General features: G+C 45.5%; 1 protein-coding gene and 1 long non-coding RNA gene across 5 annotated transcripts in view; one reads left to right on the plus strand and one right to left on the minus strand.

Moving 5' to 3' along the window:
- The window catches only part of ACOXL (acyl-CoA oxidase like), a 347270-nt gene that overhangs the window by 112001 nt on the left and 218073 nt on the right, over positions 1–17196 (plus strand). The window lies entirely within an intron of this gene.
- LOC125752768 (uncharacterized) lies at positions 1252–2073 on the minus strand. Its single transcript, XR_007402982.1, has 2 exons — positions 1875–2073; positions 1252–1587 (listed from the first exon to the last, which is right to left on the minus strand). It is a non-coding gene; the product is annotated as an uncharacterized LOC125752768 (long non-coding RNA).

Below are 17196 nucleotides of genomic sequence, written 5' to 3' on the forward strand. Positions count from 1 at the left end.
AGGCTGTGGCAGGAACGCACCTGGAGGAAGGAGAAGGAGGAAAACCAACTGGGCGCCCAGGGAGCAGGGAGGAGGAAACACAGCTGCTGTTGACCTCTGATGCTGCATGTGGCTGGGGGCTTGGCCAAAGGTGAAACCTGATTCCATTTCCAACTTGTGGAATCTAATTTTAGGGTGCTCTGCAAACAGAGGGCTGGACTGATCTTATTCATCAACGGGTATATGCTTGCCGGGCACTTGGCACTCAGTGGCAACCGAGGCAAAGGCATGTGTGAAGCTCACCTTGCATCTGAGGGTGGTTTCCGAGGTCCCTGACCTGTCAGACCATGCTAGGTCTCCCCAGGCACCCCTCGGCCTCCCCAAGGAAGGAAGAGAGGAGGCAGCTTCTGAAATCCATGGGAAGCCTTTCTTTGGCCATGGGACGTTCCAGTGACCTCAGCCCAGTTCATACAACCCTCCTGGCCTCCAACTCCATCTTCCTCTTCCTACTTCCTATTTGTGATTTTGCAGCATTGGTTTTACACTTTGCTCTTTTGTCCAGTGTAGCCAGGTTTCCTTTTTGTGGTCACCAGAACAGCCATTTTGTATTTTTGTCTAAAGGCTTTCCTAGGGGAAGGTGCCTCGCCACCTCAGCTGCATCCTCTTAGCAGCTGGCATGTCTCTGTATCACCTTAGTTGCTCAGGCCTTATCAGGGTGGCCACCCTGAGCCTGGCCTGAGCTGAGATGACTTGCTATCCCTGGCTTGCTCAGAGGTGTTTGGAGAACATCACTGTCTCATTAACTCAAGACCATGGATCTTGGTGCAAAGATGGAATGCTGAGGGTGCCTGAGAGCCTTCCTCTTGGGCCAGAATTCCACACAGGTCTGCACTGCAGAGACCAGGAGCTTTAGAGAGACACAGACAGACAAACTTGGGTACAAGTCTGGCCCCTCCACTCTGTGGGTGGGTAATTCTGTGCAAGTCAAGCATTTTGCAGAGACTGTGGCAAAGACCACCCAGGAAGTAGCAGCTGGCCCCATCACCATCTTGGGGGCTACACATGGAGCTGGTTGATTAAAATATCCTCCCTTTACCCAGTGGCTCCCATCTTCTCCGAGGTGGGGGTGATGCTAGAAGTGAGTGTAACTCTATTGAAGCAGAGCCCATAGTAAATTCTACAAGTAACAAGATGTTTCTTTTTTAATGGCTGTGTTTAAATTTTGCAAAATGTTCATGATTCTCAAGCGAAACTAGGCTCCGGACTCATAAGGCATTTTCAGAAACCTTTTCTTTAGGTTGCGTATAAAGCTCAATGAAGTTTTACAGCATATTAAAACAATAACAAAACAACAAAAAAAGTTGGTCTAGGACTCAGGAAGGTCCTTGACAAATATCTGGACAAGACTACTTGAAAAATAAGAACAACCAAAGCCCAAACCACCAAAAATACACACGGCTTTTCCCATTGGGATGGCAGTTCGAGGTGTCCGTTTGGTTAGCTGACCTCTGAGAAGGACCAGAATGAAAAGGGCTCCCTGGCTGTTTCTGGTGCTTCGTTGATCCCCTTCCCCCCACATCCTTCCTCGCATATGTTCTGCTTCTTGACCTGGAACGGGAAACTCAAAATGTAACCCTGGCTATGTTATTAAATTGTAAACTTTTAAATTCGCACAGGGCAGTTGATGGGAATTTCAAAACCCAGGGTGAAATTCTGCTCTTACAAAGACGGAACAAAAGCCCTCTGTCTTTCGGAGGTCACTAATCCGGTGTTTGCACCTTATTGTCACTACGTAATGTCTGAAAAACTTGGAATTATTTCCAATTAGTGGGTTTAAGTGGATCTTGCTCTCTGAGCCGTTGACCCCTCTTGTTTGTTTAGCAGGATTTTCTCACCGGTCTTCACCTTGCTGCACATTGTTTTGCTGTCAGGGCGTCTGAACTGCTCCGGGTGACCCCTGCAGAAATGTCCGTGTCGTGAGACTCGGGAGCTGTTGTGAATTTTGTGATGACAGATGGCAGAGGCATAAAAGGCACCTCTATGGGCTTTGTGAAAGGGGATTTGGGTTCTCAGAATCTTTTTTTCTCTCTCAGTTCTGGAGGCACCACGGTGATTGCTGTCAGAGCTGCGATGTGGCCCATTTAGAATCACGAGGCCTTGGAGACTGAGAACCCTCGCGTGTCCACACGCACACCTGCTCCCAAACACACGTGTCTCTCGCAAGAAAGCCTCAGCAAATCTAAAGGTCTCGGCCACTTGCCCGATTGGAAAAGCAGGTTCTTCCCAGAAAGCTTTGCACCCTGGAACATGGGGCTTTCATTTGACAGGAATTTCACCTGATTTCTGAAGATTAGAGGGCCAGAGTTAACAAGAAGGAGAGTGAAAAGGAGGCCTCTGTGATTCTGCTTGTGAAACAGGCATCTGTAACTAGCTCTTTTCCAGGCTCTGGCTGAGACTTGGAGGTTAGCGCTAAGGAGGTTTCCATGTGTAGGGAGAAGCCCAGAGGGGCACAAAAGAAGGAACAATAGAGTTTTAAAACTGATGCAAGCTGTAAAACCCTATGTGTGGTCCAAGTGGATCACCCCCCAGGCTGCGTTGGAGCCTCACACCAGGACCCCGATGGGGATGAGATACCACTCACGGCCCAGGGAAATCCCATAGGCTCTCAGAAAAGAGTAACCCACTGTGAAAAGGTTGTGGCCAGCTTCTGGCCAGCCTGAAGGTGCAAGTAGACATCTGTCGCCAATATTTACACATTAGCAGAAATTCTGGACAGTCCAGCAGCACCCTGGCCCCATCCCACATGGCAGCCACCAACTGGAGCCCTGTGGCAGCTGCCACCTCCAATGGCTCACACTCACTAGTTTTTTGTTTCTTCTTCTTACATCCAGTCAACATCATTTCCCCAACTAACCCCAGGAAGCATTTGAGTTTGCCAACCTCTCATTTGTTATAATCTTTTCAGAGAAACTGAAATGTAAATATATAACAAGAACCTTTAGAATCCATCCTGATAAAATACTCCAAATGCAGAAAACATTTCATGCTACAAAGATGTCCCTCTCCATTTTTCATGATATACAAAATGGGAAGCAACATAACAATGGGAGTGGTTAACCAAATTATGATGCATTCCTATAATGGAATATTATAGGACTGTGAAAGTGATATTTAACTCAGAGTTCTTAATAACACGAGAGGATGCTCATGATGTGATGTTGGGTTAAAAAGAAAGCCAACATCAAATTGTTTTTGTAGTACACACTCTGCTTATCTCCCAATATGTGAGAGCAGTTTTCCATGTGCATATACTAAGACCAAGAGGAAATTTGTCAAAATATTAACAGTGGTTGCTTCTTAGCAATGAAATTATCAAAATTATTTCCTCTTTATTTTATTCCAGGCTTCCCACATTTTTTACAGGAATGTGCATAGTTTTTATATTCAGGGGGAAATAACCCATAAACAATTACAGAAAAAAAAAAACCCTAAAAGATTAGGGGATTTTCTCTGAGGCTCCAGTTGGGGGTGGGGGTGCAGGGTAAAGTCAGGACCCTAACCCATTTTCCGATTCTGACATGGATAGAGACTTGCCCCATTCCCAAGGATCAGGCTACCTATAGCTGTGCACCTGACATTTAGAACCCCAGAGATCTCACCCAGGACCCAAGCACTTTATTTGGATGTGCTGGTCTGTATGGGAACCATGTATAATTGTAGGTCTTTTCGTTTGCCTTCAATTACACTGTACTGAACAATCTTTAAGAACCAGACAGCTGTGCCCCTACACTAGATATTAGACCTCATTTAGGTGTAACTCCACGCTGGACAAGCTTCACAACTATGTGACCTGTGGGTGAATTTCCTTGGGGCTGCACTGAGGCTAGATCTTCTCCAATTTCTGTTATTTCTCCCTCTTTGCTTTCTCTCCATTAGGGAGGACAAGTCAAAGCAATTCAGACCCCTTCTTTGAGGCAGGGAAGTGATGCTGTGAAAAGCACTCGAGTATATCCATTGACTTTGCACCAAAATGGTAGCAGTTTCAGCAAGCACCTTGAGATCCAAAGACCTGAGTCCCCTTCCTGATTCTTGTCACTAACTGCTTTGGTGAGCCTGGGCAAATTTGTCCTTTCTCAGAACATCTCCCACAAAATAAAATGGGAAGGAGAATATTTTCTGTTGAAGGACTTTTTCTAAGGTGTGGGGGAGATCGTCTGATGGGACACTCAATAAAGGTTTTCATGGTTTCAAGGAAGAGTCCCCAGATCTGAACACTAGAGGATCTCTACCTCACAAAGTTGAGGTCACAGGGACCCAAAGCTTTTCATTCTTGTCAGCAAAAAATTCATTATTCTGGTGATCCAGAAAGCCTCAGGCAGACCCACCAGAACATTCCATCCCTGCAGATATGTCCTTGGAAGGTCAAATTCTCTTTCAGGCTGATTGGGTTACTGGATATTCAGAAGTGCCTCTCCACTGAGGAGAAAGCATGAGAAGTTTTCCTACACACATGGGAATAGTCTTTTCAAGGAGATCAAATGCTTGCTTGCCTTAGCAGTGACTATCTCTCCCAAGGAGAGAGTGCTGCTGCTTGCCTCAATGATTCAGCACCTGCTTGTTTTCCAGGCTGAATATCTTTCCTTTGCAATGCATCTCTGTAGAGTTAATCAAGTTTTCACTGACTATAATACAGTGTCATTCTTAGCTCTGCACCTGGAGAACAAGCCGACTCATCTGATTGGAGCTCCAGGGTTGGGTAGAAATTGCCAGTTTCATCCTAAGCAGCTTTGATCCAGATTGTTGAGGCTAGTGTCTCACTGTGGCCTCGTGATCAACAAATCTTGCTCTGATCAGGCACCTGATGGTCGGTTTTTCTAGCAAATGGATGGATGTGCAGATGCAGACTTAGGAGCAGTCGGGCATGTGAGGTGTGGAGGCAGGCAGCTGCCTCCCTACTCTGCTGACTGATGGTTCTGTTTCTTACATACTTCTGCATGGCGGGTGATTTCTATTTTTCTGTGCTTCTGAAAGGTCTCCTAATATTGGGGCCTTCAGGAGAATTTCTGGTTCCTGGGGAAATGAGTACAAAGTAGAACTATGGGAATTAATAGCCCAAAATTAAATTTCTTTGTTGAAAAATGTAATTTCCAGTTGTATACGGTGAAGGAAGGAAGGGGTACCTTTGCCTCGGGTCCCTGCGCTGTGACTGGCATGGGGTCAGAGCAGGGCAGCATCATGTGCAGGGTGGGGCTGCCTTTTCAGATCTACCTCCAAACCTTTTCATTTTTACTTTACCATAACTTTGCATTTCTAGATTGTTGAATTATGGCCTGATTTCACATTCTGAAACTAAGCATGTGTCTCAGTTCTGTGAAGAAAAGGCTGTTTCAGAGGAGTGATGACTCACCTTTTATTTTGAGCCCATTGAGAAGAATCCAATCTAAGAGGCATTAACAGAATGAGCATTTGTTATATTTCACAATGATGGTATCTATTTTGAAATTTTGATTTTAATATTATTCTTGGAACACATTCCTACTATAAAATTCAGAGTCTTCCTTGTGCGTGCCCCCGCCCCCCGCCCTCGCATTCTGGACCCCTTCCCTGAGGTCACCATATTGACAATTTAATGTATATCTTTCTAGGTGATTTGTATGCATTTATTTGTTTGTGTGTGGAAAGAAATATATAGTTTTATTTATGTGTGTGTTATTTTTACATATAAGTGATAGCGTCATCAATACATTATTCTGCAACTTGTTTTTTCCACAGAACAATGTATGTTAGACAGCATTCCATATCATTAAAAAAAGATCTGCCTTATTTTTAACTGGTAACAAATATTCTATGGTAGATTTATTTAATCTGTCCCCTCTTGATAGATAGAAAACGATTGTATTTCTCAACTGTATCTAAGTGAAGCTCTGTTTCAATGACAAAATAAAATCAACTTTCTTTTGTCTTCCCCAGAGTGGTAGATACCCTTTTTTTTTTTTTTTTTAAACAAAGGAAAAACTAAAGAAAGATTGATTCTGCAGGTAAGGAGAAGCAGCCAGGCTTGTCTCCTGTCCGAGAAGGTCCAGGGCTGAGGTGTCCATGCCCCGGGATCCAGGAGTTGTGGTCAGTAAGACATGGGGCCTCATGGCAGCAGCGTCAACACAGTGGTGGAGGGCCGAGCCAAGCACGGAGGGGCAGCAAGGAGGACTAGGTTAGCCCTGGCAGGCAGAGTGAGTTGGGGCTTGCTACTTCTGTTTCACCTCAAACAGGTGAAAGTCTTTGAGTTGAGGAGGGAGAAACTTGAGGTGGCCATTGTCTGTTTGCCGGTCTTTTTATTCCCTCACTCACTCAACATAAACTATCAAAAGCACAGGCAAGGCACTGGGGAGCCTGTGCTACCACAGATTAGAATTCTATCCTTCACAGCCTCCCAACTGGACGGGGAGAAAGATGTGTGAAGATGAACACATGGGTGTTACATGAATGGCTGTCTACAGTGTCCGTGAGGATGGCTACTCGTCATTTGTCTGGCCTTGAAGGATGAACAGGGCTTTGCTGAGTGGAGAAAGGAAGGGACAGTACTGCTGTACGACATGGCAGTAGTGTCCTGGGATGATGAGAAGCTAGTGTGGTTGAAGAATAATAAGGCCCAGATGGGCAGACAAGGGAGACAAGGGAGGTGGGCAGGAGGCAAAGTAGAGAGGACCTTAAGAACACAGAGCTGAGATTCTCCCTTCAGCAGATGTCAGTGACTGAGGTAGGGGAAGGTTGGGGGGGTACGGGGTGCTAGCACCTGATTAACCCCTGAAGGAAGAGGTGCTGGGCATGGTAGTAGATGTGCCAGAGCAGGAGCAGTGGATGCTGGGAGACTGATTGGAGTGTGCTTCTCTGTTCATCTCTCTGTATGTCCATCTGTCCATCCTTAGCATTTCCAGAGGACTTGCTCTACTCCAGATTCTGGGAATTCAGTGACTAATAAGATGTGGCCCCCTGATCCATAGGGATCTATAGGCTGTGGAATGGCATCTTGCGCTAAATGGATACCCATCCATCAGTGGCCTGGAAGGAAATGAGGCTCTAAACTGTGTCAGGTAAAAGAGGCATGAGGCCAGACAACAGGGCCACAGCTGGAGGAGGACTGAAAGAATTTGGAACTAAGAGAGAAAGGAGAGAGGGAGGGAGGACCTGCCTTACCATGAGAAGTAGACAGGAAATGGGAAGGTGAGCAGTTTTGGGTAGGGGTTGAGGGACCTCATAAGGATTTCTTCTGGATTCCAGGGTCAAAAGAATCTTTGTGATTTAGAAACTGGAGGAGAAATAATAAGTACTTTTTTATATGTAGCAAAAAGCCAACATAAAAAAGTAACTAAAAAGTTCTATTCCCCATATAAATGCCACGGAAGTGATTTATCTACACTTGTACATATCTTCTGCTCCCTAATATGTTTGTGAAGAATTCCATGTAGGCAGTGGAGAGAAGATAGTTAAGCTGCAGGATTGTTTTAAGCCTGAAGTGACAGTAGCACCATAAAGATAGTTTCTGAATTGAACTTGTTCTAAAGCTTGAATTTTTGCAGTTGCTTTATCTGGCTTTGTCATTTTCCCTAATTCTTCCGGGGTCTGCCTTCTGTGGGACTGGAGCTTTTTCTCTGGAGCTGGGCCTCTGAATCATGGTTCAAGATTGGCTGATGCCCCTTCTCTCTCTGGGGGAAAGAAGCCAACCATCGGCAATAAAAATAAGGGATTGGTTTCCTTTGTTATGAATGCTCTACTGGATCCACCCAGTGACTCCCTGAAGGAATCTCACTTCTATGGGTTTTCAGATAACAACCACTTAACCTGGAATGGGTACTGCATCACATACTCTGTGTTCTTTGGGTCAAAGCAAGCCTGCGGCCTGCTCAGATCAAGAGGAGGGAAAATAGAGGCCATCTCTTGATGGGTGGAGAGCCAAGAATGTGTGTATCTTTAATTTGCCATCTAGGTGCAGTTCGGGCCTGCCCCAGATTAGAGTGGACGGGGAGAGGTACCTAGCTCCTGGTCTCATGGGCAGATGAAGGGAGAGTGGCCTCCACAGATTGGCAGGCTTCTAGGAGAGCTGTGTGTCATTGGCCACCTGCCCTGGATTCTAGGAGGCTGGAGGCTGCCCTAGTTCTGTCCGCCTTAAGACCTAGTCAGAAGCCCAAGTTTGAGTTCTTTGGAACAATGAGTGGTGTCATGACATTTCTTTTACCCTGACTTTTAGAAACCCTTGGCATGTGGATGTTGTAGAGGGGAATGGGATGAGGGGACAGCTTGTTGGGGAACCTCTAAGCTTCTGGACAGTGAGAATTTGTTCCTTGCTCCATTTCAGGACATGTCTCCAAGGAAAGGATGGAGGGATGCTCACAGAGCTCGGGGGGATAGCACTCAGTTGCCCAAATCATGGTCAAAATATATTTTGCTTTCGTGGTAAGAACTTATGTAGCATTTTTGTTTTGCTCTTTCTGTCTGCATTTGTTCAAATATAAAACCAATGTTTTAAATTGCTTGCCATTGAGTCACATGGGTACTCTAGGTGGAAGTGCTGTTTCTCAGTCACTGCCCCACCCACCTCACTGGGGCCTCATGTCACTGTGAAGAGTTACAAAGCTTGGGAAGTCCTTGTTATGAAACTGTTTTGTCCACATCAAGCCCACTGGAGGTGGCATTCTCTCAGGGCCCTGTCTGTGGCTTGTAGGACATCCCTCAGATGGTGAGGGGTTGTGGGCACCCAGTTTGTTGCCAGGGAGTCCAGTGGCAAGCCTGGGGCAGGCTCAGTGGCAGCTGGTGCCAAGTCTGGCCACAGCTGGAGGCCTGAGTATGGGCTCAAACATGGCTCTGGGGAACAGTGTCATAGATTGGGGTCCTATAGGATGCCATGAGTCCCAGGTAGCAGGGCATTTATGGAACCTGTTTTTACAAGCTTCTCCAAGTATTATCTTATTTACACCTCTCAACAACCTATGACAGAAATCCTGGAATCATCCCCATCTCTTTTTAAGGCACATTATGGGTGAAGGGGAGGACAGGATTTAACCCAGGTGCCGCCTCAACCAGATCCCACTGCCTCTCTCCAGAGCAGGCCAGCAGGCCAGAGCAGGCTCTGAGTTCCCCTGCTCAGCCTACAAATGGCCCTAGCTCCTGCAGTGGGAAGGAGTGAGGGGGCCTCTGTTAGAGGGGGTGGGCAGGAGGGGAGGAACTCTGGCCTCACAGTATTGTCTGCATCTGGCCAAGAGGTCAAATCGATATACATGAGACAGACCCTCCCCCCAGTTTCTGGAATGTCCCTGGAAAGGTCATGCAGCCTTTCCCTCACCCCCGTTTGAGGCTGAGGGCAGGACACAGGGTAGCAGCTCTATGGTCTTGGCATCTACCATACGGGCTCCAGTCATCACCAGGGCCCTATCTGTGCCCTCACTGTGCTGAGTAAGCAGCCTTATATCCGGAGTACTGCGTTTCTGGGTGGGAGAGAGGCTCTAAGCCTGGGAGGGGAAAAAAAAAAACCCACTCCAGAGCAGGAGGGTTAGGGGATGCCCATGTGAGCAGGTGGGTGCTGCTTACCTTGGGAAAGAGGGTTGCAAGGAGGAGAATTCCCCCAAGACCACCTGCAGGACTGAAGGCCAGCAGGAGGCGGTGGAAGTGGCGGAAAGCTCTGAGGGGGCGAGGGGGCGAGGGGGCAGGGGACATGGGCATGACATTTGCATGCTGCACATTGGTGGGCATCGACAAGACAAGAGATCGTTTTGTTCTGTGGTTGGTTTCATACTGGCTGCAAAATGCATCTCTCCCACCCCAGCCACCCGCAGCCCAGCCCCAGTCCCTGGTTTCCCTGCAGGCAGCGCTGGGCTCAAACGCTGGAGGGCGCAACCAGGCAGGAAGACAGAGATGATGATGTCTCTGGGAGGCAGAGTGAGCAAAGAAATTGGAGTGGGAAGGCCTCAAGAGCCCATCTCTGCCACTCAGAGACTATGACCTTTGGAAGATCTGTCATTGTCCTCATTACAAAGTGAAGGGGCAGACTTGGTGGGCATTTCTGAAAGAGCCTCTGTGGATCACCTTGGGCCACATGGGGTGGGGAGAGGTCATTAAAATAATGAGAAGGCATGTGCTAATAAATTACAATTCCCACATCACAGGGATGTTGTAAGCAGGGCTCAGCGCATGGTGAAGGCCCCAAGTGCAGTTATTTATTTTTTTTTTTTAGAGATTATTCATTACTTATTGGAGAGAGAGAGAGAGAGAGAGAGAGAAAGAGAAAGAGAGCAGAGCAAGTGAGAACCCAAGTGAGGGGGAGAGGCAAAGGGAGAAGGAGAAGCAGACTCGCCACTGAGCAGGGAACCCGATGCAGGACCCAGGATCCTGCATCCCAGGACCACGGGATCATGACCTGAGCTGAAGGCAGATGCTTAATGGACTGGACCGCTCAGGCACTCCCCTCCCCCCCCCCCGAATTATTGGTTTTGTAATTTGCATTAGTGGGCCCCTCCCCTCCTGGGAATCAACCTCGTTGGGGGTGGGAGCTAGGAATCTGCCTTTTATGAAACAGGTGCTTCCAGTCCCAGAGCCCTGAGCTGGGAGATGGCTGCAGTCTCTTCTGTGTTCTCTCGTGGGCTTCCCTCTCTTGTCCTGCCCTTTCCAGGGAAAAGCACACCCCTCATTATTTCATACACGATGTAATCATGGCTCTAAGCTCAAGTTCAGCTACCAGCCTGCCCGAATGGCCCAAGTTGGGTCGTGTCTGCACCCCACCTGACAAGGCAGGGGAGTTAGAAAGCAGTTCTGCTTCCCACATGGGCACTTAGGGCTGGGATGTAAGCTTGGACTTTGTAGGGACAGAGGATGGCTCACCATGCAGAAGTGAATGAGTTGACAATGTCACCCTTTAGAGTATTTTCCTTGACTCCCTACATGGGAAGGCCCATAGTGAGCATGATTTCAGGTTTCTGCGAGCCAAGACACACTTCAACTCTTTTTTTTATTAAATATAGTTTTGGGGAGAGAAGAATGTAACTTTGAAAACCGGGTCACCACAAGCCACAAGATTATGACAATCCTCCTCTTTACACCTCTGACACGCAAGACACAGATGCAGGAGAAGGGCGGGGCTGGGGCCTGGAGTCACTGACCTGGCAGGTGGTGTGGATGTGGGATGTGTGTGTGTGTGTGTGTGTGTGTGTATGGTCCCCGTGCATTGTTGTGTCAGCGTGCTTTCTGGCTGCATCTTGTAGCTTCTCTCCCTGGGACCCCCTTCATTCCCATCTCACCCTTTTCCTTCCAAGGCAGAATTGGAGCCTGCAGTGTACCCACCCCCATGAACCCTCATGGCCACTTTCAGCCTGGCCTTGGGGTGGGCAGTGTTCCCCGTGATCCTGGTACTGTGTGATTTAGGGCTCTCTGAGCCTCAGGTTCCTCTGTTTGTGAAATGTGAATAGTAAACTCCACCTATTTCATACCTAAATAAGGCCTGCAAACGGTATTCTTATTCTGTACAAAAGATGAGGAGATTAGGGCACAGAGCAGGTAAGTTGCTGGCTTGAGGACACACCTGGAAGAAATAGTAGAACTGTTTCTGGGCCTTCTGGCCTCAGAGCCCACATAAACCCATTCCTCTGTATTTTGTAAAGAGTTAGCTCACAGGGATCCCTGGGTGGCGCAGCCGTTTGGCACCTGCCTTTGGCCCAGGGTGCGATCCTGGAGACCCGGGATCGAATCCCACGTCGGGCTCCCGGTGCATGGAGCCTGCTTCTCCCTCTGCCTATGTCTCTGCCTCTCTCTCTCTCTCTGTGTGACTATCATAAATAAATTAAAAAAAAAAAAAGAGTTAGCTCACATCCTTAGGAAAAAGTAGGTGCATCAAGACTGCTTTCAAGGATACTGGCATCTTCATCGTATCCATGCTTCTTTCTTTGGGTTTGAGGTGCTTTAAAAAACGTCCCTTGCAAAGTCCTAAGCGCTGGACACATCCTATGGGGGTAGAGAGAGGCCACCTCTGAGAGGAGCATTTGTGAATTTGTGAAGCTGAGGTACCGGGCCTCCAGCTTGGGGCAGAAAGGACAAGGACTGCTTCCTGTCAAGGCAGAGGATCCTCTGGGAGGGCAAGAGTCAGCTGGGCTGTGGTGGTCAGGCTCGGGCCAGGAGCCTGCCTGTGTCAGATTCAGGGGAGGTTGCATGGTGTGGATCCCCCACACTCTGTTGTTTGTGGGCTGCTGGGGGCTTTCCAGCAGACCGTGGGAGCGTCTGCACCTAGGTGTTCAGGCTGAGCATGATGGGGCCCTCAGTCCTGGTGGTTGGATGTCTAGCCTCACAGTGTGGCGGCATGCTGACACATTTAACATAGTGGTACAAGAAGTCAGAGTGAAGGACAAGACTCTAAAAGTATTTTCCAGTCCATTCACTTATTCTTTCAGAAATTTTCGTTGAGGGCCCACTGTATGCCAGGACTTATTCTAGACACTGGGGATTCAGTGGTGAACAAACACAGATGAATATGCCTGCCTTTGGAGCTGTGATTCCAGTAGAGAAAACAAAAGCAGAAATCAGTAAAATATGAATTGTATATAGTGATATTTCAACTGCCAATGGGAGGCAGGAGTAATTTGGAAGCTCTCCACCTGGTTCTCTGCAGTGCTCCCTTCCTGGTGCTCCTACGGCATCTCACTTGCACTCCCCCTGATGGCAATGACCACCTCAGGCTGTGCCTTTCAGTGACTCTGTGGTCTCCCACATCACAGAACCTTGAAAGGTGCTCTAGAGATGACAGTTAAGTGAAGGAAAGAAAGAATGATCAAGTGAAGTTTAGTTGTTTGCTGCAGAGGGACCCTCCTGCCCTAAGTGGCCAGCACCCACAGATGTGTCTGTCTCACTGGTCCTGGCTCTCCAAGGAGATCTAGTGGTCAAGCACACAAAGGATGAAGCTGGCTGCATAGGAACTTCTAGGTCTCCACCTCATGGTCAGTCCAGAGCTGGCTTTTGCCTGCCCTCTGTTTTACAGGGAGCAGGGCATCTCCACATTTTTTTTTTTTTACTTAAAAGATTTTTTAAGATTTTATTTTAATTCCAGTTAGTTAACATACATGTTATATTAATTTCAGGTGTACAATACAGTGATTCAACACTTCCATACATCACTCAGTGGTCATCACAAGTGCACTCCCTAATCCCCATCACCTAGTTCACCCATCCCCCACCCCCCTCCCTTCTGGTAACCACCAGTTTGTTTTCTATATTAAGAGTCTGTTTCTTGGTTTCTCTCTCTCTCACTCTCGTCTTATTTTTTTCCTTTGCTCATTTGTTGTATATTTTAAATTCCACATATGAGTAAGATCATATGGTATTTGTCTTTCTCTGACTGACTTATTGTGCTTAGCATGATACTCTCTAGATCCACCCATGTCATTGCAAATGGCAAGAATTCATTCTTTTTTATGGCTGAATAATATTCCATCATATATATATCACATGTTCTTTATCCATGTCTCTATAGATGGATACTTGGGCTGCTTCTGTAATTTGGCTATTATAAATAATGTTGCTATAAACATTGGGGTCCTCCAATTCTGGAGAGAAACCTGCATTCCACAGCTGAATTAGTGTTCTTGTATTCTTTGGGTAAATACCCAGTAGTGCAATTAATGGATCATCTGGATGCAAGCTGCCCTTGACTTTTCAGCAACTCTGGAATCACTAGTATCAGCTCAGGCTTCTACTGGGGTCCACATGCTGGCTTTCTAGATATTTGTAGAAGGATCTATAACTTCTACCCATTTTTATCTTTGTCTAATAAGAAATCACACTTCTATAGGATCTGCACAAATGGGTTTTTGTTTGTTGTCTTTTTAAACACTGTATATCTAGCTGAAAACAGAACTTAACCCTTTGAACATAACCACTAAGTAGATACAGCTCACAAGTACACAGGATTTCCTTTTCCTACACACTCCCACACCACTTGGGTCACCACAGAGAGTAAATGTTACCAGGTTATCTTGTCTTTTCAAAGGTCAGGCCCTCTACTGACATTGATGCTACACATTCTTTTGATAAGAGACTGGAGGCCAGAAAGTCCCCCTGGTACAAGATTGGCCATTGAGATGAAGACAGAATGGGAGGGGTGCCAGCTGGTGTCTTCCACACTGGTGATGATCACTTTGCTCTTGTGCACTGTGATGCTCTTCTGGAGAGAAACCTGCATTCCACAGATGTGAAGTGATCCTTCTTTTAAAGCATGTGTTCCAGGTTCTTGATCTGAGGGGCACATATTCCAAGATCTCTCCTAGGTACTAAAAGGTTTGGTATAGGAAAACCAGGAAGCTAGCCAGGCAGGATAACTTTTTGGCTTATTTGGATTATTTCTCAGGCAAAGTGTTAAGCAAAAGCACTTTTCAAGTATATCATTAATCTCTTATGTCAAAATTTAAAACAATTTTCCTCTTATGAAAATCATGAGTTTTTTTTCTGAGTTTTTGCTTTAACCAAAGGTTTAAAAACCTAGTTTTTACATAGTTTCAGCTTGTATTTAGAAAAAAACTTACACTAATGCCTTCTTCATGATTATCTTTCATGGCTAAGAGAGCGAAGAGCAGCAGAAAGGATTGACATACCAGGTTCACAGGTTGGGAAAATAAATATACAACAGAGGAAATGTTTTCTTTCCAAGAACTTTCTAGTTCAGGGGTTGGTAGACTTTTTCTGGAAAGGGCTGGGTGGTAAATATTTTAGGTTTTGAAGGCTATGTGGTCTCTGTCACAACTGCTCAAACCTGCTGTTATAGCTCAAGATTAGTCACAGATAATAAATACATCAATAAGTGAGCATGACTGACTTCAACAAAGTAATATTTATATAAACAGATAACCGGCCTTGCCAGTTCTACCCTAGTTGATGGCCAAATGAGAATATCAGACTCTATGTATCCCAAGAGTTAAATACTCTCTCTATGGGTTGTGCATTATCCTTTGAAAACAGATTTCATTTGGGTGAATGGCAGACAAGATAACTTCAAACAGCCCTTCTAGAAAATGCTAAAAATGCTGGATAAATGTAAAAAGCATTTTTTAATGCTTTACTAAGGTGCCAGATAAAGTGAGGTGAAGTAGTATAGAAATATCACTCCAGGTAAGGAGCTGTAAACTGAAGCTGATAGTGCCCTGTGAATATTTACTAATCCCAGCTTTACCAGGTCATGTGCCTGGGGAATGGGATACAAAACCAAGGGCCAACACAAGATTAGGAGGCAGGCTGAGAATTGTGCATAAAGCTGAGATCTGGCAGACTGATGTTGTCAACGAAAAGTAGAACCAGAATAAAAGATGGAAATGATAGAGAAATTTCCTGTCTTGACCTTAAATCTGATGGAGGAGCCAAAAACCCAAATGGAACCTGGGGAGAGTACTCCTTATTTAGTTTAAGGTCACCCTGGTTTGAGAATACCCCCAGGCCCTGGAAACAAATATAAAATCTTCTGTGGAAAAAGCACATTAAACCTAAATTTCCGGAGATAACATTCAAAGACACATGGGCTCACAGTCTAAAGTCACATAGCACACAAGGAAATGAGCTAAAATGAACAGGGTCAGCAGAAATAATAAATAATAGTATCAGACCTGCAAAGACTGCAGATTTTACTGATGTAGAAAATGAAATGTGTTTAATTTCAATAAATTAAATGTGTTAATTTCAATGTGTTTAATTTCATTGTGTTTATTTACAATAAACAAAAAAAGATATCAAAAACAATGACCAAGGACTAAGAAGCTATCAGAAATGACTAAGAACATTAAAAATAAACAAATAGAACTTTTAGAAATGAAATACGTAATAATTGAAAATGGAAACCCAAAAGATTGGTTAAATAAATTAGATGCAACCAAAGAGAAAATTAGTAATGAGAAGTTTTACCTGAAGAAATTACTGCATCATACTTTATAAGGAGACAAAGAAATGGTATATATACAAGAGAGGTTAGGAAAGCATGAGGAATTTTCACATATATTTCATTGATATTCCAGAAACAGTAGAGAGTGAGGGGAGGAGATATTAAAAGCAATATTGATTAAGAATGTGCCAGAATTGGGACTCCTGGGTGGCTCAGCGGTTGAGCATCTGTCTTTGGCTCAGGGTACGATCCTGGAGTTGCAGGATCAAGTCCTACATCAGGCTTCCTGCATGGATCCTGCTTCTCCCTCTGCCTGTGTCTCTGCCTCTCTCTCTGCATCTGTCATGAATAAATAAATAAAATCTTAAAAAACAAAAAGAAAGAATGTGCCAGAATTGGTGAAAGACACAAATTCTGAGTCAGAAGCCCAACCAAACCCAAAGAGAATGAATAAAAAAAAATCTGCATCCAATCCTACTGTATTGATCTGAAGAACAGGTTGCTGGAGAGGTGATGGATATTCCAAATGGATTGGAAGAGCCTTCTTAGCAACAGTTCAAGCAGAAGAATACCCCCAAGTACTTATTTTTTTATTTATTTGTTCCATGCATATTCTTTCTCCCTCCCACAGACTATAAGCTTCTTGAGGGCAGAGACTGATTGCTTACTGCTATATCCTCAGCTCCAGGAAGTACCTGGCAGATGGAAGCTTCTCAATAAAAACTTATTGGTGGAATAAATGATGAAATGGTAAATCTACTTCTTTTCTTCAGGGAGACAGAAGATGGAAAGATGTACATAAAAGTTTTGGGTCTCAATTCAGTCAAAAAGTTTCTCTGCTAATGGATGTCTGCATGTTTATTTCTTTGGGAGCAGCACTTCCCACCTCTTCAGGACCCTTCTCCCATCCCCACTCTGTGTAGCTGGAGCTTGGTGGTGGTGTTCTATCAGATAGAGGAGTGAGGTTGCACATTAACTCTGGCCTGCCTTATCCTTAACAGCATCCTGGTATGGTGTTGGACAGGTCAAGATTCCCATGAACCCCTTGCTGTTAAAACCTCCAACTTCAGTAATATTCATTTAGTGTCCAAATTCTCAGAGACTACCTCAGTCCATTAAAGCCTCTTCCCTTGCATTCAAGAAAAGGTAGGAGAATTGCCCAATATTGGTTCTTCTGAGGGAATGATGTAGATCACTCACAGTCTGGAACCACTTTTAAGCAGGTTAACAATCTATGTTTGCATCTGCCATAAATGTAAGGCCTGGTTCAAGACAGCTCCTTGGAGTCCCACAGGCTGTACATGTAGGATTGGAATAAAAGTGAC

Source organism: Canis lupus, chromosome 17, assembly GCF_003254725.2.
Source record: "Canis lupus dingo isolate Sandy chromosome 17, ASM325472v2, whole genome shotgun sequence".
In the NCBI taxonomy this organism is placed as follows: Eukaryota; Metazoa; Chordata; class Mammalia; order Carnivora; family Canidae; genus Canis; species Canis lupus.